The 25,035-nt window shown below is 41.5% G+C and overlaps 1 protein-coding gene and 9 non-coding genes across 10 annotated transcripts in view; 4 read left to right on the forward strand and 6 right to left on the reverse strand.

Moving 5' to 3' along the window:
- The window catches only part of LOC130222020 (gastrula zinc finger protein XlCGF57.1-like), a 752,525-nt gene that overhangs the window by 428,901 nt on the left and 298,589 nt on the right, over nucleotides 1–25,035 (forward strand). The window lies entirely within an intron of this gene.
- On the forward strand, nucleotides 17,658–17,798 carry LOC130224255 (U4 spliceosomal RNA). Its single transcript, XR_008837321.1, has one exon. It is a non-coding gene; the product is annotated as a U4 spliceosomal RNA (small nuclear RNA).
- Nucleotides 18,411–18,492, reverse strand: trnas-gcu (transfer RNA serine (anticodon GCU)). Its single transcript has one exon. It is a non-coding gene; the product is annotated as a tRNA-Ser (tRNA).
- Nucleotides 18,672–18,753, reverse strand: trnas-gcu (transfer RNA serine (anticodon GCU)). The gene has a single exon. It is a non-coding gene; the product is annotated as a tRNA-Ser (tRNA).
- Nucleotides 20,153–20,293, forward strand: LOC130224196 (U4 spliceosomal RNA). Its single transcript, XR_008837265.1, has one exon. It is a non-coding gene; the product is annotated as a U4 spliceosomal RNA (small nuclear RNA).
- On the reverse strand, nucleotides 20,906–20,987 carry trnas-gcu (transfer RNA serine (anticodon GCU)). Its single transcript has one exon. It is a non-coding gene; the product is annotated as a tRNA-Ser (tRNA).
- On the reverse strand, nucleotides 21,167–21,248 carry trnas-gcu (transfer RNA serine (anticodon GCU)). The gene has a single exon. It is a non-coding gene; the product is annotated as a tRNA-Ser (tRNA).
- LOC130224245 (U4 spliceosomal RNA) lies at nucleotides 22,650–22,790 on the forward strand. Its single transcript, XR_008837312.1, has one exon. It is a non-coding gene; the product is annotated as a U4 spliceosomal RNA (small nuclear RNA).
- On the reverse strand, nucleotides 23,403–23,484 carry trnas-gcu (transfer RNA serine (anticodon GCU)). The gene has a single exon. It is a non-coding gene; the product is annotated as a tRNA-Ser (tRNA).
- On the reverse strand, nucleotides 23,664–23,745 carry trnas-gcu (transfer RNA serine (anticodon GCU)). The gene has a single exon. It is a non-coding gene; the product is annotated as a tRNA-Ser (tRNA).

Below are 25,035 nucleotides of genomic sequence, written 5' to 3' on the forward strand. Positions count from 1 at the left end.
TGATTTTGTTTTGTCAGATTTTGTCTACTTTTGTTTTGTCTCATTTGTCTAGATGCGTTTTGTCTGATTTTGTCTACTTTTGTCGATTTAGTTTGTCTGATTTTGTCTTTTTTGTCTAGATTTGTTTAGGTCTGATTTTATTTACCCTTGTTTAGTTTTTAGTTTTGTCATGTTTTGTCATGAGTATTTTCTAGTTTTGTCTAATTTCGTTTTGTCTGATTTTGTCTACTTTTGTCTGATTTTGTCTACTATTGTTTTGTCTAGTTTTGTTTGTCTGATTTTGTTTACGTTTGTCTAGTTTTGTTTTGTCTGATTTTGTCATATTTTTGTCTAGTTTATGTTTTGTCTGATTTTATCTACCCTTGTCTAGTTTGTCTCTTTTTGTTGTTTTGTCTGATTTTTTCTATTTTTGTTTAGTTTTGTCTAGTTTTGTTTTTTCTAGGTTTGTTTAGATTTTTGTATTTTTTTTTCCGATTTTTGTCTAGTTTTGTCTAACTTCGTTTTTTTCTGATTTTGTCTACTTGTGTCTAGTTTTGTCTGATTTTGTCTAGTTTTGTTTTGTCTAGTTTTGTTTGTCTGATTTTGTCTAGTTTTGTGTTGTCTGACTTCGTCTACTTTTGTTTTGTCTGATTTTGTCTATGTTCGTTTAGTTTTGTTTTGTCTGATTTTGTCTCCTTTGTTTTGTCTGATTTTGTCTACTTTTGTCTTGTCCGATTTGGTCTACTTTTGTCTGATTTTGTCTGTGTTTGTCTAGCTTTGTTTTTGTCTTTTTTTGTCTACTTTTGTTTGTCTGATTTTGTCTACTTTTGTCTAGCTTTTTTGTCTGATTTTGTCTAGTTTTGTTTAGTTTTGTGTAGTTTTATTTTGTCCAATTTTGTTATAGTTTTGTCTAGTTTTGTTTTGTCTGATTTTTGTCTACTCTGTATAAAATTATATCCTTTATTTGTTATCACAACCATATTTTTGTCAAGTCAACTAGATTCACTAAAGGTGTTAAGATAACAAAGGATTGTTAGTTTAGGTTGATTAAAATAATAGCATGGTGGTAACACACTGATTTAAAGGTTTGCACAGACATGTGTGTAGATATAGTGTATAGACAGTCATATTGGGGTGATATAAACACACCCAGTCCTTTTTTTTTTTTTTTTTTCAAATTTACATTATAAAAATGGTGGACCAATTGGAGCGGTTTTCAGATCGACCGCAACTTGACGTAGGAGTGTGGTCCCCCCTGCCCACTGAATTGATTGACAGCTGTGCGCATTAACATGTCCCGGTAGTCATGGTGTAATAATCGTATCAACAAGACCAGAGGTGCAAGCAACCGGGAATAAAAGGTCTGTTCAGTTCGCTAGGATCATCAATCATCATCAAATGTGATCAAGAGTGAGTTTCACATGTTTAAAATGTTTTAAAACAGTGCATGTGTGTAATGAATTACAGCAATTCACTTCAGATTCACTTAATCAGCACAGCCGCAGGTCAGAACAATTCTAAAAAGAAGACGCTTAATCCCGGTTTGTTTTGAGTCTCTCCAGTATTTCCTTTGGCTTCTTTAATGTTTCTCTTGGGTTTTTGCCTGTGCGCTTTTATATTCCATTAAATTGTCAAAAGTATGATTTAACTTTACAACTTTAAAGATTTTGTTTCTATTTTTAACTGCACTTCTGCACTCATCTGTCCACCATGGTACCATGTTCTTTCTCCTAGCCCCTGATTGTTTTACCTATTAGCTTCTGCTGACCTCAGCTATTAAGCTTGTAATCATATTGTTTAATTCCTCAACATTGTTACTCATGTTCGGCATGGCCTCAATTAGTTTACAGCTTGCTTTAAAACTGAACAGTTCCCAATAGCTTTTCTCGTTTTCCATCTTATAGCCCAAGTTATCTTCTAAAATGACATTTTGATTTCTTAATTTGGTCCAAATGAATAATGATCACTGGTCATTGTATTACTGCTTACTTCCCTCATACACACGTTTCCTGCCAGTTGCTGTGTAACAAAAGTAAGATACAATTGCTGATTCCCTACCATGGAGACATCATATCTTGTGGGCTCTTCCATCATTTAAACACACTAATGGTTTATCATCCATTATCTCTTCTATGATATCCCCCGTTGCTAATCTGTTTGTGTACTTCCCCCACAATGAGCTATGAGCATTGAAATCCCCACATAATATTAGTTTTGAGTTTTTTTACCTCACAAATTTCCTCCAGCACTTCACTGGCTCCTGAAAAGTTATAAAGAGACAGGCAAATGCACTGAACTTTCTTATATTAAGCAAGTGGTAACTTATTTATTAGTTAAAATCAATTCGAAGTTAAATACTCATTTAAATAATCAAATAATTATATAAAATAATGAGAACCAGATGATGAGGAAAGGATAAACGTTGATTCATGCTGAGATGGATAGGAAGGTATAAATCAGAATCCTCTACGCTCTACAAAAGTGGCTTACACACCCAACAGGGACTTCAACCCTGGATTGTCAGATGGAAAGTCTGAGACTCTACCGACTGAGTTATCTGGGGTCATTGGGGCATTAGCTTAGATTAGCTTGTGACCTGTCAAAGATGCAGCGTGCACTAAAAAGTGGGCTGTACAAAACAGGTGGCAAGAGGGGGGCGTGATGCCAATGTCACCGTAAGGAAGCCTGCCGTGGCTCCGGATTCGAAGCGGGGTTGCTGCGGCCACAATGCAGAGTACTAACCACTATACGATCACGGCGAGCCATGGGACAGCTGCTGGAGCCTCGCTCTCTTGTCATACGTCTTTGAAAATGGAGGGCCCCCAGGGCAGTCGGCTGGCACGCGCTGCGGTTTTATTTTTGTCGCGTTTCCCCTACCAGCACATCCCTTTCCCAAGGAACATTGGAGTTGCAAACAATCAAGGAAAGTCGCAAACTAAATCCTGCGCACAGCTTGGACATAGTCAGCAGGATTCGAACCTGCGCAAGGAGACCCCAATGGATTTCTAGTCCATCGCCTTAACCACTCAGCCACGACTACGAAGTTTGACCTTCCATTGTGCTCTTGCCTGGCGCATTGGTCGTGCTGCCCGATGACATGTAGAGCAAGCAAGAGCTCACCAGCAATAGATGTCGCTTGACGGATGGTATGCAGTTTAACCCAAAGAAAGACCAGTCTGTCAGACGACAGACGGCAGGACCTCGAACCAGCGCAGAAGACCCCAGTGGATTTCTCATGCACCACCTTAACCACTCGGCCGCAACTACAAGATTGCCTGTGCACTCCATGTCCTCATGCCTAGTACACGTGTTGTGCATCCAGATGAAACTTTCACACACACTTAACGTAGAATCTGTTTCTTATCCGAGGCTGAGTGTAGTCTCAGCCGTCTATCAAAACTGGTTAAAAACCGGTATAATCTACATTCAGGCAGTTATATCCTTACTACACAAAGTCTATCTTGAATAAAAAGTAGAATCACCTTAAAAGAATTAACCGTAAAAACAGCAAAATCCCTTAAGACATTTTAGATAGTATTAACTCTTAGAAATAACAATGGAGACAGTTGCTTCCGGTCCTCAGCCCTCAGCTCCACTCAAGGTCTGTTACCTCTGACCTAGTTTGGTGGCTCCTGAAAAAGTTATAAAGAGACAGGCAAACGCACTGAACGTTCTTATATTAAGCAATGTGTTAACTCACTCATTAGTTAAAATCAATTCAAAGTTAATTACTCATTCAAACAATCAAATAATTATATAAAAATAATGAGAAACAAGATGGTGAGGAAAGGATAAACGTTGATTCATGCTGAGATGGATAGGAAGGTATAAGTCAGAATCCTCCACGCTCTACAAAAGTTGGCTTACATGCCCAAACAGGGACTTGAACCCTGGAACGTCAGATGAAAAGTCTGACGATCTACCGACTGAGTTATCCGGGATCACTGGGGCATTAGCTTAGACTTAAGCACTTGTGACGTGTCAGAGTTGCAGCATGCACTAAAAAGTGGGCTGTACAAACAGGTGGCAAGAGGGGGGCGTGATGCCAATGTCACCGTAAGGAAGCTGCCGTGGCTCCGGATTCGAAGCGGGGTTGCTGCGGCCACAATGCAGAGTACTACCACAATCCGATCACGGCGAGTTTACCGGACAGCCGTTGTGGCCCCTGTGCGGTATGTTCCACCCTCTGATTTGCCCCTTTCGGTTCAGTGAGCGCACGCTGTTGTTTTTCTCCTCCTACCAGCACGACGCTTTTCCCAAGTAACGCTGGAATATCAAACATTTGATGACTGTTGCAAGTTTAAAAATGGAACAGGATGAGCACGTGGTCGGCAGGACTCGAACCAGCGCGAGAAGACCCCAGTGGATTTCTCATGCACCACCTTAACCATTAGGCCGCAACTACAAGATTGCCTGTGCACTCCATGTCCTCATGCCTAGTACACGTGTTGTGCATCCAGATGAAACTTTCAGCAAGCGATAGCTCACTGGCAAAAAGCTGCGGTTCCACAAGAAGAGCCTTACACGGCTGAGCAGGGACTTGAACCCTGGACCCTCAGATTAAAAGTCTGATGCTCTACTGACTGAGCTATCCGGGCTCCACGGCAGTGCCTCGCGAGTAGGCAAGGTTTAGGGTTGTGTGGTCGGCGCCAGACCTGTACGGTACACAAAAGTTTACCGTGAGGTGGGGTTTTAGACTTGTGGGTTGGTGTAGATGTTGCTAAAACACAACAGGTCACTGTGAAGGTTGGGTTTTATGGTTGTTGTAGGTGTAGACAATCAGTAAAACAGTAGTTTGGACTCCATGTCATGTGTGGGAGACATTAAAAAGATCAATGACAACTGCAGAAGGTCTTTCTGTTGTTGTAGCAATAAATGGAGACTTAACCATTGAAACTATTCCTTCCATGCCTTAGAAGCGTGATTCGATCACGCTTACCTACACAGCATGCTGGCATCAAAGGTCCCGTTGCTCATATCGAATCCCTAGTCTTCCACACTTTAGGAACGTAAACATTCAGGACGCGCCATTAGCACGCCTGCACTAAAAGGAGGCTGGAGATTACGGATGGCATCACAGAGTGCAACGCCAATGCCACCTTGAAAAGCCTGCCGTGACCCGGATTCGAACCGGGGTTGCTGCGGCCACAACAGCAGAGTACTACCACTATACGATTCACGGCGAGCCACGGGACAGCTGCTGGAGCCTCGCTCTCTTGTCATACGTCTTTGAAAATGGAGGGCCCCCAGGGCAGTCGGCAGGCATGCGCTGCGGTTTTATTTTTGTCGCTTTTCCCTACCAGCACATCCCTTTTCCCAAGGAACACTGGAGTTGCAAACAATCAAGGAAAGTCGCAAACTAATCCTGCGCGCAGCCTGGACATAGTCCAGGATTCGAACCTGCACGGGGAGACCCCAATGGATTTCTAGTCCATCGCCTTAACCACTCAGCCACGACTACGAAGTTTGACCTTTCCATTGTGCTCTTGCCTGGCGCATTGGTCGTGCTGCCCGATGACATGTAGAGCAAGCAAGAGCTCACCAGCAATAGATGTCGCTTGTACGGATGGTATGCAGTTTAACCCAAAGAAAGACCAGTCTGTCAGACGACAGGACTCGAACCAGCGCGAGAAGACCCCAGTGGATTTCTCATGCACCACCTTAACCACTCGGCCGCAACTACAAGATTGCCTGTGCACTCCATGTCCTCATGCCTAGTACACGTGTTGTGCATCCAGATGAAACTTTCACACACACTTAACGTATAAACTGTTTTCTTATCCGAGGCTGAGTGTAGTCTCAGCCGTCTATCAAAACTGGTTAAAACCGGTATAATCTACATTCAGGCAGTTATATCCTTACTACACAAAGTCTATCTTGAATAAAAAGTAGAATCACCTTAAAAGAATTAACCGTAAAAACTACAAAGTCCCTTAAGACATTTTAGATAGTATTAACTCTTAGAAATAACAATGGAGACAGTTGCTTCCGGTCCTCAGCCCTCAGCTCCACTCAAGGTCTCCGTTACCTCTGACCTAGTTTGGTGGCTGAAAAGTCAGAATCCTCCACGCTCTACAAAAGTTGGCTTACACGCCCAACAGGGACTTGAACCCTGGAAAGTCGCAAACTAAATCCTGCGCGCAGCCTGGACGTAGTCAGCAGGATTCGAACCTTCGCAGGGAGACCCCAATGGATTTCTAGTCCATCGCCTTAACCACTCGGCCTCGACTACGTAGCTTGACCTTTCCATTGTGCTCTTGCCTGGCGCAGTGGTCGTGCTGCCCGATGACATGTAGAGCAAGCAAGAGCTCACCAGCAAAGATGTCGCTTGTAGGGATGGTATGCAGTTTAACCCAAAGAATGACCAGTCTGTCAGACAAAAAAGAGCCGGAGTCAGAGATTTAAATGAATAAATAAATAAAGTTTACTGAAGATAGTTTGCAGTTACATCAGCAGAAGCCAGCTTCAACACTCGCCATGAGTTCCTAGGGCGCTCTGCTTACAATCACAAATCAATAACAGTTATACTCTCACATAAGGTCATTACCTGCAATAGGTTTAACACATTTTTAACACAGGAGACAGAGAGCAATAATCCAATGCTTTGTCCTGAGACATACTCTTACCAGTGGGTTTTCCTGGAGGGGTGAATTCTGGCATCAAAGCCCTACCAAGGACTTGTTGGCTTATGCTATTTAAATAAGACATTAAACACACATCAAATGTCCTGATGTTTGAGGTCCTCGCTACAGACACAGCTTCTTTTCCCCGGCTCATGTTCAATCTCGAGGCCCCCTCTAACATGTACATTTGTGTGTGCATGGCATTGCATCTCCATCCTAGGAATTAAAAATCAGTTAACAGTTATTTTAAACTGAGAAAACTAAAATTTACAGTAACATAAAAGTAACATAAAATACAGAGACAACTATGGTTGTAAATTCCATGATAACAACTTAAATCATTAAATTTAATGAAAAGAAGCCAAATCCAGTTAGTGGCCAGGGGATGAGGATGACCCCCTGCCACATCTAACAACATTTAGGACTTTACCACCCTTCTGGAGTGTCCCTGTCTTCGTGTATAACTCCACATGGGGAGGGTCCTGGATGCACTCTAGGTGTTTTTAGTGTGTCTCCCAGACATGGTCCATGCTCTCAGGGTTAACCAGATAAAGCCCTGTGTTGTCAATAAGCTCCCACACTGATTCCAGCAGCCCTGAAATCATGGCCTGAATTTCCTCAGTCTTGCGTGTTCGCCGCCTACAATGCTTTGCGAGTTCACCTGGGCTGATGCTGGCCATAAGCTGTGCCTCAGTAGGAGTCTGTCCTCCATGGCTACTCTTCCACTCCCCTCTTTTGGCTGCCTTAAAGAGCCCATATTATGGGTTTTTGAAAATGCCCTTCCATGTAGTGTGTAACACAGCTCTAAGTGAAGTGAAATATCCAGCTAAGGCTTAAATCTGTAAGTGTACAGTGTTTGAAACTATTGATTCATCTATAAAAGAGTCGACTCATAGTGCTTCAAACGAGTCGTCTTGATAACGAGTCATTAGGTGTTTCGCGATGACGCAGCCACGAAACACAAGCCTCGCATTAGTTTGCCGCGTCAAACCAGGGAGATTTGAAACCTGCGGCCCGCCCACTACACAGAAAAAACACCTAACACACACACACAGACGCCAGCCGGTCGAATGAAGTCACGCTGTGCTCAGATGATAATATTGACAGTCTCTACCCAAAGTGAGTTGTGAACTGTGAAGAGTCAGTGTTGAGGTTTATTCACTAGTGTAAGTAAGTGCGATTAAAATTGTTGCCATCGTTTAACTTGCAAATTATGTAATTTATTGTGTTTTGTTACTTGTAACCTGGTACAGTACACGCGGTACTCTTTATATTCTCTTATCACCATGTAAGCCACGTAAAAACACGACGCGTGCCGCTTTGTTTACGGATTTAACGTTAAAGGCTTTTGTGAGCTCGCGTTCCACTGCCGTTTGTCATTGCTATGGCGATCGGAAGCTAGGAGACTCGTGTCGATCTCCCTAGTTCTGAGGAGGAACGTGATGTGGTGTGTGTGTGTGTGTGTGTAAGAGAGAGAGAGAGAAAAAAACAGGTCGAGTTTGTGACGACTAGGGGCTAGGAGACAGGAGACTCGCGTCGCTTTCCCTAGTTCTTCTGAGCGTTGTGTGTGTGTGTGTGTGTGAGAGAGAGAGAGAGAGAGAGAGACTCGCGTCGCTTTCCCTAGTTTTTGAGGAGCGTTGTGTGTGTGTGTGTGTGTGAGAGAGAGAGGGAGAGGGAGAGGCTAGGAGACTCGCGTCGATCTCCCCAGTTCTTCTGAGGAGGGTTGTGTGTGTGTGTGAAAAAAGCCTTACACTATGAAGCGTGTGTGCACTGTGACTACGTTTATATAGTTGATTACCAGCTGGGCATTTCACTCTGTCTCGCGCTGAAGCCTGTCACTGTCGACCAATCGCAGCAGGCTGTCATCGGTCCAATCAGCGCAGATTAGCTTCGAGCTGAGAAGGGGGTTGGGAAACAAATGAATCGCTGAACGATTCATATGGGATCGTTGGGATAATTAGGTAAAAATAAATGGCAGATTATAAGACCATAAAGTGTTTTTATGACCTTGCATGCATATTAGACTGTTGTGGAGACCCTTACAACCTAAAATATGACCCTATTTCATGTATAATATGGGCTCTTTAAAGTTCTTTCACATCCTCCTGATCCCACTCAAATATACAAGAGGAAAGTTTTGAACAAAAAATACCATAGAGAGGGTGGGTGCTTTGTAGTAAAGCCACAGTTGAATCTTCTCATAAAATGGAAGATATCTAGCCCAACAATAGACTTCCATGGCCGGAAAAGATTAGCACCACAGGTGCACCTGTGGAAAAAAATAAATGTTGGAGGGAAAATATAAAATAAAAAATCATGCATTTGATTTGATTTCAATTCACAATTCATTTTCATTCACAATTTAAAAACAATTACAATTAAAAAGACCATTTATCAAGATGATTACACAAAACTTAATTTAATCAGAAAATAGTTCATTGCAGTTTATGGTAAAAATTCAGATAGAAAAGAAAACTGCATTTGTTGTTGATGTTGGTTGTTCAGATATTTATTTATTTTTAAACGTAAAAAGTCCAAATGTTTTAAATACAATTATAATTATAATATTTATAGTTAAATACAATAATGGTGGGGCCAGTATTATTAATTAATAATTTATTTTCATCATCATTAGGGAAAGGAGGCATTTTTAAGATTTTAAAGATTTAAATTTTTTGTCAAATGCACTGCACATTTAATACAATTTCAGCTGACTGACTGCAGCAATCCCGGTCAACATAGATGACCTCAGGCTCTGGCTCTCCCAGCATTCTGGTAGCGTCTGACGATGCCCTGGCACACCTCCTCCAGTCCTGCACCTTCAGCTTGTTGTAAGAACAACTGTTCAAAACCTGACCAAGCTCATTCCCAATATTGGTCATCCATGCAGCGTGTCCCCAATGGCACCAGGCACCTTTTTGGTAACCTCAAAAACAAACATAAAAAACATAGACATTCTGGCAGGCCTGATATACGTTTCCTTCTTTTTTTTGTCACAAATGCACACACTTTTAGGATTACAATGCATGGAAGCTATGCATGGAGAGCACAATGGATTAGCAGTCCATCGCCTTAACCACTCGGCCACCTCGTCATGCATGTAGGCACTTTCCTGATGGGGGCTGGACTTGGCATATATTGTATGTATTGCAGCTACTTTCGATACAGATGACATTAAATTTTGCAGCAACATCCTTCAAAACGCTAAGAGGGTGCGAGTAATACACCTTCCACTGAATCACCAGGATCTCTCAAATGCCAGTGAATTTGAGCGACGAGGATGGATTCGAACCCACGCGTGCAGAGCACAATCAGAATCAGAATCAGTTTTATTGCCAAATGTGCTTCACACACCACACAATGAATTTGTTTTGGCTACAGAAGCTTCCAGTGTACATAAAGTGGACAAGTGACAACACAAAATAAATCTGAAAATGGATCAGCAGTCCATCGCCTTAACCACTCGGCCACCTCGTCACATATGTTGCCACTTTCCTGATGGAGGCTGGGACTGGGGCACATATGTGGTCATGTATGTTTTTGCAACTATTTTCAGTAAGATGACACTCAATTTTGCCATAACATGCTTCGAAGCACAAAGAGGGTGCAAGTAAGTTACCTTCCACGTAAACACCAGGCTCTCTTAAACAAATGACCAGGCTGGAAATCGACTCACACATGTAAAGCACAACGGATTAGCAGTCCATCGCCTTAACCACTCAGCCATCTCGCCGCGCACATAGGTGCTCTCCTAATGGAGACTGGACTATGGCAATATGTATGTTTTTGCAGCTATTTTCGCTAAATATCACATACAGTTTTGCCATAAACATCCTTTAAGACACTGAGAGGAGCAAGTAAGAAACCTTAGACAGAAGCAGTTGCCTCTCTCAAAACAGTGAAACTATGAGGATGGGATTTAAACCAGAACTTGCAGATTACAACATACTAACCTAAGCACTCGGCCACTTTGTCATGTGTACACAGCAAAATTCCCAGCGTTGTTTGGAGTTATTTTTATAGTGTTAATTTTTTTTAGTTAAAAAGTGTTATTTGTGGTGTTAATTTACGTGACATAAACACCTGCAGTGTACCCTTGTGGTCAGAGTAAGGGTTATTACTGTGAGTTAACATAATTAACACTAGAAACGAGTTGTTGCCATTTCTGGTCGCTTCACCTTACTTCCTCTTTGATTCATGGCGGACGGCACGCGGAGTGCATTCAAACAGGTAACTGTCATATTACTTATTTAACCACAAATATTCAATACTTTTTACACGCTTTATGTTTGTCAATGTTAAATTAATATTTATAATATTCTAAACCTTCAAGTTCTAACCACTTATTAATTATACACGACAGACAACTCATCTGGAGCCACGAGACAAGCTGCTTTAGCGGGAAAATAAAGGTAACGTTAAACATTTTACAGTTAAAAGTTTTTAACGAGTTCCTATATTTGAATCGGGTTCAGTATTTGAGCCTATTATGAGAAATTGGCAGTAAAGACTCATTTAACCGCTTGAATTGTTTAAAAACCGATTGTTTAAAATATCTGTAAAGCAGCAGCTGTTAATACTTAGCTGAACTTTAGCTTTGTGTGTAATCTACGTTATTTATGTTCACTGTTCAGTGTGATTGATTTGTGGCGCGAGCAGTGAGGAATCGCGGGCTGCGTGCACTCGCTTTCATCGGTGCTTTTAAACGGTGAATAACGTTATACGATTCAAGTGTACAGGTACAGATCTGCTTTTCATAATACGTTCAAAACAGACGCAAAATACACTCGCTGTAAAAGTTAGCCGTGCTTGTTGACAAGAGGGGATAGCCAGTTCAGAAATGATTCTTCCTAAACTGGTTCTTTAAGTGAATCAGTTGAACCAGTTCACTAAAATGAACTGAATCACTTGAAACGGTCAAACCACAAATTGCTTACTTTATAACCTGTCAGACACTCCGTTTCACTCAAAAATAGAGTATTTCGAGTTTCGCCTTATTGAGTAACCGTAACAGACGGAACTGCTGTGAAAAGAACTGACGATGAGCACGAATCGAGTAACGTTAGTGATTTTTGTGTAGCGCTAGTGTATTCCCCATAATACAAACGATCGAAAATGCCAAGCTCAGAAGAGACGAACCAGAGCAGACTGTTATTGCCGTTGTTTACCTAGGCAAATTTCATTGTTGATTTTAAGGTAGTAGCCGAATAGTATTTATATAATATTGAAGTGCTGTTCTGTTGCATTGTATGAAAAGCTGGCTATTGTAGATAGAACTGTAAGTACTCTTAACTTTTGAAGATCTTTCATTAATATGTATATGTGAAAAAAACGTTTTTTTTTTTATCTGTAATGTGCTTTTATACAAGTGTAATTTTTTATACGTCGTCTTTGCTAAGTATACTAGTTTAGAAATTGGTATGTAGAATCCTCCATATTAAAAAAACAAAAGACAAGCAAAAAAAAAAGAACGTTACTGTGTTGCTATTTTTAGAAAAAGAAAAACGTCATTTGCTTTTTACTTATTTATATGTACTATTCATAATAACATCCGCTTCCATATCACGTTAAAATGAAAATGAATACAAATAAACTTGATTTAATTTTACTGTCAAATTTGTGATGGATTCTTGTCAATAATAAAGTGATATATGTATTTTTCAACAGCTTCCATTATGTTGTTGAAAGTTCAGTATCAAGGAGTGAAAAATATGTAAAATTGCTAGATTGTACTGGTCAGAGTTGTGCTTATTGAAGTCATAACCATCTATGTTTCTTGTTCTTCAGTGAAAAGCAAATTTGGATTACCAACAACTGTAGATCTTCAAGTTTTCGATGACACGGACACTAATGTAGAAGAGGACATTTTCCACGAGTTAATGGACAGCAGTCCACATTTATGCTTGACTAAGATGTTTGGAAGAAAATACTTCTGCTGGCCTGCCTGAGGGTAATTATTAAGAAATCTCTGGATATTCTTCAAATGACTCTGTTTTAGAGTAGTATAGGTCAGAATAGTTAGAATTAAGTAAAAATAAAACAACTGTAAAACTCATAGAAGAGCTTACTGAACAGTGAAGTACGTACTGAAATAAGAGGTTTTATACGTTCCTTGACTACTGCCATGTGTTTGTTTGGTGTAATATTGTAACCTAACAGCTTAAGTTCATGTGATGCCCAATGATGAAAGGTTGATCAAAATAATCTGTCAAAACCACTATGTAGAAAAACGTTTAGGATGATTATGTATAATAAAAGCTATTAGTATAGCATTGTTTAAAATTAAGTTGAAATATAAGGTAAATTGATTGTAAACTAAAGAAAATATAATGTAAAGGGTAATAATAATGTTTTCCATTTCTCCATCAGTGATTTCACCCACAAGATTATCAACAACCAGCACATGTACTGATACAGTTTCACTCTCTTCAACGGATCATGAAGACCCTAAGCGAACAATGCAGAATCAATTGACAAGGGCCAGCTGCTGCTTGATGGTAGATGATGAAAGGGCAAAACAGGTATATGCATATGTTGTTTGTTATGGTTAATTTAATCATATACTAATTCACTTTATTATTTTACAAGTATACTGTTTTTTTCTGTTCACTTTATCAGATTGTCCAAGTGCTTTGGAAAGCAATCTGGTGGTGATGATGGTGATGAAGTGCTTGACAAATACAAGGTCACAAAAACTTTAAGGCACAGCACTAGACAGCAGCTAGTTAATATTGTCGTCAGTCACATGACAGAGATTCATGGGTAAGATTTCATTAAATATATGCAAGAAAAGCATGTTGATAAGTGAAAGGATTGGTAAATATGGCACTTTTTTTCAAAGATGTATTTTTTAAGTGTTAATGCAGCTATATTGTGGGTTTTGTCACTATTTCATGCGGCACATAATTGCTACTTGGCCCTATTCATAGATTTGACATATGCTCACACTTACCTTTTAAACATCATTGTAGTAATTATCAAAACTAACCGTAAAACATTTAAATTTGTGCATGATTTCTAATTTTATCAAACAACCTGGAAAAAACTGTAGTTTTTAATCAATCTAATATGCTTCTTCCTTAGATTAATCAGGACTTTGGTCTGCTGTTCAGTGCTGAAACATCCAACAAGTTGCTTGAGAGGTGGGAAACCGCATTTAAGCACAGGATCATCGAGGCGAAATCTCTAACTTCAACTGCCGACGTTCATTGTCTTTTTCATTGTCAATTTAGGAGAAGGACAAGGATCTGAAAATGGTACGATTTCTAAGGATTTTGTAGTTTGAAATTTGCTTCAGTTTCTTTTGGATTTGTGAGCCTTAAGTGTGAATGTAGGCTTGCTTTATTTAATATTAATATGTCTAACTTTTTATTATTATTCATTCAGGCTGGGATAGTGATTTGTCATCTGCCCTACTCCTTCTGCATCTCCTGCCTCCTCCTTCAGGGAGAAAGAAGACTAAGATCAGTCCAACAGAGGCTGTTGAACGACTTGTGCATTTCCACAAGATAAAACTCACAATATTTTAGAAAGTCTTTTCATTATTATTATTAAAGAGCCCATATTATGGGTTTGTGAAAATGCCCTTCCATGTAGTGTGTCACACAGCTCTAAGTGAAGTGAAATATCCAGCTAAGGCTTAAATCTGTAAGTGTACAGTGTTTAAAATTATTGATTCATCTATAAAAGAGTCGACTCATAGTGCTTCAAACGAGTCGTCTTGATAACGAGTCTACGAAACACAAGCCTCGCCAGTAGTTACGCACGCAAACCCGGGAGATTCACACACACACAGACGCCGCCGGTCAAATGAAGTCACGCTGTGCTCAGATGGATAATATTGACAGTCTCTACCCAAAGATGAAACTGTGAAGAGTCAGTGGTTGAGGTTTATTCACTAGTGTAAGTAAGTGCGATTAAAATTGTTGCCTCGTTTACTCTAGCTTGCAAATTATGTATTTATTGTGTTTTGTTACTTGTTAACCTGGTACAGTACACGCGGTTACTCTTTATATTCTCATATCGCATGTAAGCCACGTTAAAAACGCGACGCGTTCCGCTTTGTTTACGGATTTAACGTTAAATGCTTTTGTGAGCTCGCGTTCCACTGCCGTTTGTCATTGCTATGGCCATCGTAAGCTAGGAGACAGGAGACTCGTGTCGATCTCCCTAGTTCTGAGGAGGAGCGTGATGTGTGTGTGTAAGAAAAAGAGCAGGTCGAGTGTGTGACGGCTAGGAGACAGGAGACGCGTGTCGCTCTCCCTAGTTCTTCTGAGGAGCATAATGTGCGTGCGTGTGTGTGTGTGAGAGAGAGAGAAAAAGAGCAGGTAGAGTGTGTGACGGCTAGGAGACTCGCGTCGATCTCCCCAGTTCTTCTGAGGAAGGTTGTGTGTGTGTGTGAAAAAAGCCTTACACTATGAAGCATGTATGCACTGTGACTACTTTTATATTGTTGATTAGCAGCTGGGCATTTCACTCTGTCTCTCGCTGAAGCCTGTCACTGTCGACCAATCGCAGCAGGCTGTTATTGGTCCAATCAGCGCAGATTAGCTTCGCGCTGAGGAGGGGGTTGGGAACAAATGAATCGCTGAACGATTCATATGGGAGTCGCTGGGATAATTAGGTAAAAATAATGCAGATTATAAGACCATCAAAGTGTTTTTTGACCTTGCATGCATATTAGACTGTTGTTGGAGACCCTTACAACCTACATATGACCCTATTTCATGTATAATATGGGCTCTTTAAGGTTGGTAACCATAATGCGATGCTGTAAAATGTACCTGTTGAAACTTTTTAAAAAGTCAATACATTTAGTTGAATGCTGTTGAAGAATGTACATTACATCTTGGATGAACTGAGGGTTTATAAAAAAAATATATAAACATTTTTGTTGTAATTGTTTTCCGTCACACTACACAATGAATGACATGAACACATTAAATTTTTGCACTTTGGGTAAAGGTGGTTTTTATTATTTTTAGTGTTTTCATTAATAAAATTATAAGTTTCCTAACTGGTTTCTTGCATTTAATTACATGTTTTTGGCTGTTTTTTGCAGTCTTGCACCAGCATTGAAGGCCATCTCAGTGAGAGGAAGGGCCACCAGCCATATCTACTAGGATCAGGAAGGATCAAGGGGAGAATCGACTATTTCTATGTGGTTATGGACAAACATCTCATCCTATGTGCAGCTCCTTGAGTGCTGTTGATGAACTCTTTAAAGACTATGTGTTCATCTTGACGTACGAGGAAGCACTTGTCATCATATTTACCTTTCTCCAAACTACGGTCTACAATATCGATGTGGCCTACCAGTGAGTCACCCAGGGTAAAGGAACTGCATGCAAAGCTTTTACACTAAATGTTTATTTTACAATAAGGTGTGTCTGTTGTCAAAGCTGGCAAGCAAGCAGCACCTCATTAAGACACTTACCATTTTTGACACTGAAAATGCTGTACATTTCATATTGGTTTAACTGTACGTTTAGGATGCATTGTTAAAAATAAAAGTTTAAACTGGTACACTGTTCTGACAATTTTTTTTAAATGATCAATGCAAACTGTCCTGTAATGCAATGAACAATCTATATAACTAAAAATACATTTAAATATCAACCTAGGTATGTATGAGCACTATATTATTAGTGTTAAGAAGAACACTCTTAGTGTTAAGCTATTAACACTGTGAGTGTAGTTTTAACATTTACTTTATGCAAATAGGGAAAGGGAGTGGAAAACACAGAGTTAAAGTTAACACTAGCAGTGCTTTTTTTAACACTATGCAAGCGTAAAAAATGTACTCTTTTCAAGTGTAAATTTAACTCAATTCAGTGTGGACCTATATAAACACTAAAGCAGTGTTAATTTTCACACTTTGAGAGTGAAATTAACACTTCAAAATTTGCTGTGTAAGCACAGCGTTGTGCTAGAGAAAGGATTAACTTTTGGGACTTGAATGGATGTTCTTACAGAAAAGATGAAGATAAAGGTTGTTATAAGGAGCTTTATCAGTAGCTCTGATCAGTGCCCCAGAGTTAAGGCTGATTTATACCTCTGCGTCAAGCGCACGCGTATGCTATGGCGCAGCCTACACGTGGTTGCATAGCACCTCGCTGTGGCCGTGGGCGACATTGACGCGCACCTCTCAAAAAATGTAACGCGTACGCATAGCGCAAGCTCTGAGATTGGTCGGCTTGGTAACGCTGACGAGTGTGGGCGGAGGTGAGAGCCGCTCGAGCGTGAAGCAGCGGGTGTTTACAAGTGTGGAGTCCCATGAAGGAGCTCCGGATGAAGACTGTTGTTTTGTGTTTACCTTTTCATTAAAGTTGTTGCACGTCCACTGGTTCCTGCCTTAAAATGAGCGAATTTGAGCCACTTGCACATTAAGGAAGCGTTCAGAAAAAAACAAAACACCAGCGAAGAAACTCAACACAGAGAAACATAAACACCTACTGCCAGCTAGCGTTTCGGAAGTGTATTGCAGAGCAACAGAAACAGTGCGCAGAAGTATAAGTGCACGGCTACGCGCAAGGCTTGCGCCGTGGATCACGCTGATCACTTGACACAGAAGTATAAACCAGGCTTTATTGTTCAACATTAACTGCAACAAGTTTCTTCTGGTTTTGTTGGAGAGAAACTAGACAGAATGCCTGAGTCTAAAAACGGCAGCATAGCTGACCTTGGATTTCTGTCAAAATATGGTTTCAGTGCCCTTGCATTCTTCATTACCTTACCCCAATCCCTGTACAGCCCAATAAATACATCCCAATCTCAACCCTTTTCTCTGTCGTTCAGCGTTGTGACTCCGCCCCCTTTACCAGATTACCCACAATTCTCTTCTCCCAGATTCACATAAGTAGTGTATACTTTTCTTTAAGTAAAAATGAAACAATGTATAAGTAATTATTTTTGGACAAATCAATAACCTGTTCTGCAGACACAGCATGCACTCATTGGTGCCAGAGGGCTGATTGCTGGCAGTTTAAAGTTTGATGCCACCTTGTCGATGCATGTCCAGATTGGTACACAGAAGAGTTCGTAGCTCTTATAGCTATTCTTTCACAGAGGCAATATCGTAGCCTGTGAGGTCTATCCGAGGCGTGATCATTGCTGGTTGAAAACTTTACCCAATACCTCGCTGGGATGACTTGAAATACAGTCAGCTCTGGCAGTTTTTGTCAGCCTCTTAGTAGGCTTAATGTTCTGTTGAAAAGGATAGCTGTGCTCCTGTTTCTTTAACATGTTGCAACTTTCATTGCGCTCCTAAACATGCTGCAGGCTGGATTAACCTGTACCATAACATTCTTCAGAGTGCGTGTAAGAAACCTTCCATGGAAGCACCAGGCTCTCTAAAATACTAAAGCAATTGAACGACGAGAGTGGGATTCGAACCCACACACGCAGAGCACAGTGGATTAGCGGTCCATCCCTGCCGGAGGCTGGATTAACTTCTACCATAACATCCTTCAAAACGCTAAGAGGGTGCGAGTAAAACACCTTCCACGGAAGCACGGGGCTCTCTCAAACACCATAGCAAATGGTCAACGAGGATGGGATTCAAACCCACACAGGCAGTGCACAATGGATTAGAAGTGCATCACCCTAACTACTCGGCCACCTCATCACGTATGCGCCTACTTCTTTGATGGAGGCTGGACTGCGGCACATATTTGTTTCTGCAATTCTGTATGTTTCTGCTATTATGTTCGGTAAGATGACTTTCAATTTTGCCATAACATGCTTCGAAGCACGAAGATGGGGCGAGTAAGATAACTTCCCCGGAAGCACCGGTCTCTCTTAAATGAACGACGAGGATGGGATTCGAACCCATGCGTGCAGAGCACAATGGATTAGCAGTCCATCGCCTTAACCACTCGGCCACCTCGTCATGCATGTAGCCACTTTCCTGATGGGGGCTGGACTTTGGCATAAATGTATGTATTTGCAGCTACTTTCGATACAGATGACATAAAATTTTGCCGCAACATCCTTCAAAACGCTAAGAGGGTGCGAGTAATACACCTACCACTAAATCACCGGGATCACTCAAATGCCAGTGCATTTGAGCGACGAGGATGGGATTCGAACCCATGCGTGCAGAGCACAATGGATTAGCAGTCCATCGCCTTAACCACTCGGCCACCTCGTCACATATGCTGCCACTTTCCTGATGGAGGTTGGACTGGGGCACATATGTGGTCATGTATGTTTTTGCAACTGTTTTCGGTAAGATGACACTCAATTTTGCCATAACATGCTTCGAAGCACGAAGAGGGTGCAAGTAAGTTACCTTCCACGTAAACACCAGGCTCCTTAAACGAATGACCAGGCTGGAATTCGACTCACACATGCAAAGCACAACGGATTAGCAGTCCATCGCCTTAACCACTCAGCCACCTCGCCTCGCACATAGGTGCTCTCCTAATGGAGACTGGACTATGGCAAATAAATATGTTTTTGCAGCTATTTTCGCTAAATATCACATACAGTTTTGCCATAAACATCCTTTAAGACGCTGAGAGGTGCAAGTAAGAAACTTTAGACAGAAGCAGTTGCCTCTCTCAAAACAGTGAAACTATGAGGATGGGATTTAAACCAGAACTTGCAGAGTACAACATACTAACCTAAGCACTCGGCCACCTCGTCACGTGTAAGCACAGCGCAAGTGCAAGCTCTGAGATTGGTCGGCTTGGTAGCGCTGACGAGTGTGGGCGGAGGTGAGAGCCGCTCGAGCGTGAAGCAGCGGGTGTTTACAAGTGTGGAGTCCCATGAAGGAGCTCCGGATGGAGACTGTTGTTTTGTGTTAACCTTTTCATTAAAGTTGTTGCACGTCCACTGGTTCCTGCCTCAAAATGAGCGAATTTGAGCCACTTGCACATTAAGGAAGCGGTCAGAAAAAAACAAAACACCAGCGAAGAAACTCAACACAGAGAAACATAAACACCTACTGCCAGCTAGCGTTTCGGAAGTGTATTGCAGAGCAACAGAAACAGTGCGCAGAAGTATAAGTGCACGGCTACGTGCAAGGCTTGCGCCGTGGATCACGCTGATCACTTGACACAGAAGTATAAACCAGGCTTTATTGTTCAACATTAACTGCAACAAGTTTCTTCTGGTTTTGTTGGAGAGAAACTAGACAGAATGCCTGAGTCTAAAAACGGCAGCATAGCTGACCTTGGATTTCTGTCAAAATATGGTTTCAGTGCCCTTGCATTCTTCATTACCTTACCCCAATCCCTGTACAGCCCAATAAATACATCCCAATCTCAACCCTTTTCTCTGTCGTTCAGCGTTGTGACTCCGCCCCCTTTACCAGATTACCCACAATTCTCTTCTCCCAGATTCACATAAGTAGTGTATACTTTTCTTTAAGTAAAAATGAAACAATGTATAAGTAATTATTTTTGGACAAATCAATAACCTGTTCTGCAGACACAGCATGCACTCATTGGTGCCAGAGGGCTGATTGCTGGCAGTTTAAAGTTTGATGCCACCTTGTCGTTGCATGTCCAGATTGGTACACAGAAGAGTTCGTAGATCTTATAGCTATTCTTTCGCAGAGGCAATATCGTAGCCTATGAGGTCTATCCGAGGCGTGATCATTGCTGGTTGAAAACTTTACCCAATACCTCGCTGGGATGACTTGAGATACAGTCAGCTCTGGCAATTTTTGTCAGCCTCTTAGTAGGCTTAATGTTCTGTTGAAAAGGATAGCTGTGCTCCTGTTTCTTTAGCATGTTGCAACTTTCGTTGAGCTCCTAAACATGCTGCAGGCTGGATTAACCTGTACCATAACATTCTTCAGAGTGCGTGTAAGAAACCTTCCATGGAAGCACCAGGCTCTCTAAAATACTAAAGCAATTGAACGACGAGAGTGGGATTCGAACCCACACAAGCAGAGCACAGTGGATTAGCGGTCCATCCCTGCCGGAGGCTGGATTAACTTCTACCATAACATCCTTCAAAACGCTAAGAGGGTGCGAGTAAAACACCTTCCACGGAAGCACGGGGCTCTCTCAAACACCATAGCAAATGGTCAACGAGGATGGGATTCAAACTCACACAGGCAGTGCACAATGGATTAGAAGTGCATCACCCTAACTACTCGGCCACCTCATCACGTATGCGCCTACTTCTTTGATGGAGGCTGGACTGCGGCACGTATTTGTTTCTGCAATTCTGTATGTTTCTGCAATTATGTTCGTTAAGATGACTTTCAATTTTGCCATAACATGCTTCGAAGCACGAAGATGGTGCGAGTAAGATAACTTCCCCGGAAGCACCGGTCTCTCTTAAATGAACGACGAGGATGGGATTCGAACCCATGCGTGCAGAGCACAATGGATTAGCAGTCCATCGCCTTAACCACTCGGCCACCTCGTCATGCATGTAGCCACTTTCCTGATGGGGGCTGGACTTTGGCATAAATGTATGTATTTGCAGCTACTTTCGATACAGATGACATAAAATTTTGCCGCAACATCCTTCAAAACGCTAAGAGGGTGCGAGTAATACACCTACCACTAAATCACCGGGATCACTCAAATGCCAGTGCATTTGAGCGACGAGGATGGGATTTGAACCCACGCGTGCAGAGCACAATGGATTAGCAGTCCATCGCCTTAACCACTCGGCCACCTCGTCACATATGCTGCCACTTTCCTGATGGAGGCTGGACTGGGGCACATATGTGGTCATGTATGTTTTTGCAACTGTTTTCGGTAAGATGACACTCAATTTTGCCATAACATGCTTCGAAGCACGAAGAGGGTGCAAGTAAGTTACCTTCCACGTAAACACCAGGCTCCTTAAACGAATGACCAGGCTGGAATTCGACTCACACATGCAAAGCACAACGGATTAGCAGTCCATCGCCTTAACCACTCAGCCACCTCGCCTCGCACATAGGTGCTCTCCTAATGGAGACTGGACTATGGCAAATAAATATGTTTTTGCAGCTATTTTCACTAAATATCACATACAGTTTTGCCATAAACATCCTTTAAGACGCTGAGAGGTGCAAGTAAGAAACTTTAGACAGAAGCAGTTGCCTCTCTCAAAACAGTGAAACTATGAGGATGGGATTTAAACCAGAACTTGCAGAGTACAAACATACTAACCTAAGCACTCGGCCACCTCGTCACGTGTAAGCACAGCGCAAGTGCAAGCTCTGAGATTGGTCGGCTTGGTAGCGCTGACGAGTGTGGGCGGAGGTGAGAGCCGCTCGAGCGTGAAGCAGCGGGTGTTTACAAGTGTGGAGTCCCATGAAGGAGCTCCGGATGGAGACTGTTGTTTTGTGTTAACCTTTTCATTAAAGTTGTTGCACGTCCACTGGTTCCTGCCTCAAAATGAGCGAATTTGAGCCACTTGCACATTAAGGAAGCGGTCAGAAAAAAAACAAAACACCAGCGAAGAAACTCAACACAGAGAAACATAAACACCTACTGCCAGCTAGCGTTTCGGAAGTGTATTGCAGAGCAACAGAAACAGTGCGCAGAAGTATAAGTGCACGGCTACGTGCAAGGCTTGCGCCGTGGATCACGCTGATCACTTGACACAGAAGTATAAACCAGGCTTTATTGTTCAACATTAACTGCAACAAGTTTCTTCTGGTTTTGTTGGAGAGAAACTAGACAGAATGCCTGAGTCTAAAAACGGCAGCATAGCTGACCTTGGATTTCTGTCAAAATATGGTTTCAGTGCCCTTGCATTCTTCATTACCTTACCCCAATCCCTGTACAGCCCAATAAATACATCCCAATCTCAACCCTTTTCTCTGTCGTTCAGCGTTGTGACTCCGCCCCCTTTACCAGATTACCCACAATTCTCTTCTCCCAGATTCACATAAGTAGTGTATACTTTTCTTTAAGTAAAAATGAAACAATGTATAAGTAATTATTTTTGGACAAATCAATAACCTGTTCTGCAGACACAGCATGCACTCATTGGTGCCAGAGGGCTGATTGCTGGCAGTTTAAAGTTTGATGCCACCTTGTCGTTGCATGTCCAGATTGGTACACAGAAGAGTTCGTAGCTCTTATAGCTATTCTTTCGCAGAGGCAATATCGTAGCCTATGATGTCTATCCGAGGCGTGATCATTGCTGGTTGAAAACTTTACCCAATACCTCGCTGGGATGACTTGAAATACAGTCAGCTCTGGCAATTTTTGTCAGCCTCTTAGTAGGCTTAATGTTCTGTTGAAAAGGATAGCTGTGCTCCTGTTTCTTTAGCATGTTGCAACTTTCGTTGAGCTCCTAAACATGCTGCAGGCTGGATTAACCTGTACCATAACATTCTTCAGAGTGCGTGTAAGAAACCTTCCATGGAAGCACCAGGCTCTCTAAAATACTAAAGCAATTGAACGACGAGAGTGGGATTCGAACCCACACAAGCAGAGCACAGTGGATTAGCGGTCCATCCCTGCCGGAGGCTGGATTAACTTCTACCATAACATCCTTCAAAACGCTAAGAGGGTGCGAGTAAAACACCTTCCACGGAAGCACGGGGCTCTCTCAAACACCATAGCAAATGGTCAACGAGGATGGGATTCAAACTCACACAGGCAGTGCACAATGGATTAGAAGTGCATCACCCTAACTACTCGGCCACCTCATCACGTATGCGCCTACTTCTTTGATGGAGGCTGGACTGCGGCACATATTTGTTTCTGCAATTCTGTATGTTTCTGCAATTATGTTCGTTAAGATGACTTTCAATTTTGCCATAACATGCTTCGAAGCACGAAGATGGTGCGAGTAAGATAACTTCCCCGGAAGCACCGGTCTCTCTTAAATGAACGACGAGGATGGGATTCGAACCCATGCGTGCAGAGCACAATGGATTAGCAGTCCATCGCCTTAACCACTCGGCCACCTCGTCATGCATGTAGCCACTTTCCTGATGGGGGCTGGACTTTGGCATAAATGTATGTATTTGCAGCTACTTTCGATACAGATGACATAAAATTTTGCCGCAACATCCTTCAAAACGCAAAGAGGGTGCGAGTAATACACCTTCCACTGAATCACCGGGATCTCTCAAATGCCAGTGCATTTGAGCGACGAGGATGGGATTCGAACCCACGCGTGCAGAGCACAATGGATTAGCAGTCCATCGCCTTAACCACTCGGCCACCTCGTCACATATGCTGCCACTTTCCTGATGGAGGCTGGACTGGGGCACATATGTGGTCATGTATGTTTTTGCAACTGTTTTCGGTAAGATGACACTCAATTTTGCCATAACATGCTTCGAAGCACGAAGAGGGTGCAAGTAAGTTACCTTCCACGTAAACACCAGGCTCTCTTAAACGAATGACCAGGCTGGAATTCGACTCACACATGCAAAGCACAACGGATTAGCAGTCCATCGCCTTAACCAATTTTTTTTCTTTTATTATACTGTTCAAAATTCATACAAATCACTTATTTATACAGATTACACTTCAGACAAAACATTAAAAAGGTCCATTTTACATCATAGCTACACAACAATGTTTTTTTTTCTCCACCTTCCTCTTAAACACATTCCACACATTTAATAAAACTTTTTCCTTTTTTGCTACAACTTTTCTCTCCCATATTGCACTTTTCATTAACATCACAAGTAAATTTATGAGTTTATTATTACACTCTTTGTTCAGCCCCAACAGTAACACCTTTTCCCACTCAAGATTGTCGTCTCTTTCTCCTTTCAAAGTTAAAATCATGCTTTTGCATTTCTCATTAAAATCTTTTAACTCATTACAATATAAAAACAAGTGTAAGAATCCTTCATCTGCATCTTGACACACTATACATGTGAGACTTTCCTCCATCCCTATTTTGTTTAAAATGACATCTGTAAACACTGCTTTACTCCTGATAAAATATTCTAAATTCTCCAGTTTTGACTGTACAAATTTGTCATTTATATTAGCCCATATGTTGTCTTCATTTATATCTTTAAACAGCCGTATCCAGTACTGATTTGCACCAGGTTTCTTAAAAACCCCATCTCTAAAAAACCCATAAATCATTTTCACTGTACAATCTTTAAAATCCCACCATTTCTCTCCAAATCTTACACTCACATCTTTACTTGGTTTATTTTCTTCCATATTTTCTATTCTTGTTAACCATTCTGCAGGTATGGCATTTTTAATTATGTCGTATTCCTTTATTAAGTCTTGTCTGTTAAAATCCTCCTTTGCTTCATCCATCACATCAATAACATACTGCACCGGTAAGAATCCTTCCTTAAATTCATATAAATATCCCTTACTCTTGTTATTCCCACCTCCCACCATTTCCTAAAAAACACCACTTTCTCTTGATTAAGAATGTCACTGTTTAAGAATAAAGGCTGATTTAAAATGTTCTCGCGTCCTTGTATATTAAAATGTACACAAGTTAAAAATTTCCCCCATGCTCCAATCAATTCTTTATAAAA

The sequence above is a fragment of the Danio aesculapii genome, chromosome 4, assembly GCF_903798145.1.
Source record: "Danio aesculapii chromosome 4, fDanAes4.1, whole genome shotgun sequence".
In the NCBI taxonomy this organism is placed as follows: domain Eukaryota; kingdom Metazoa; phylum Chordata; class Actinopteri; order Cypriniformes; family Danionidae; genus Danio; species Danio aesculapii.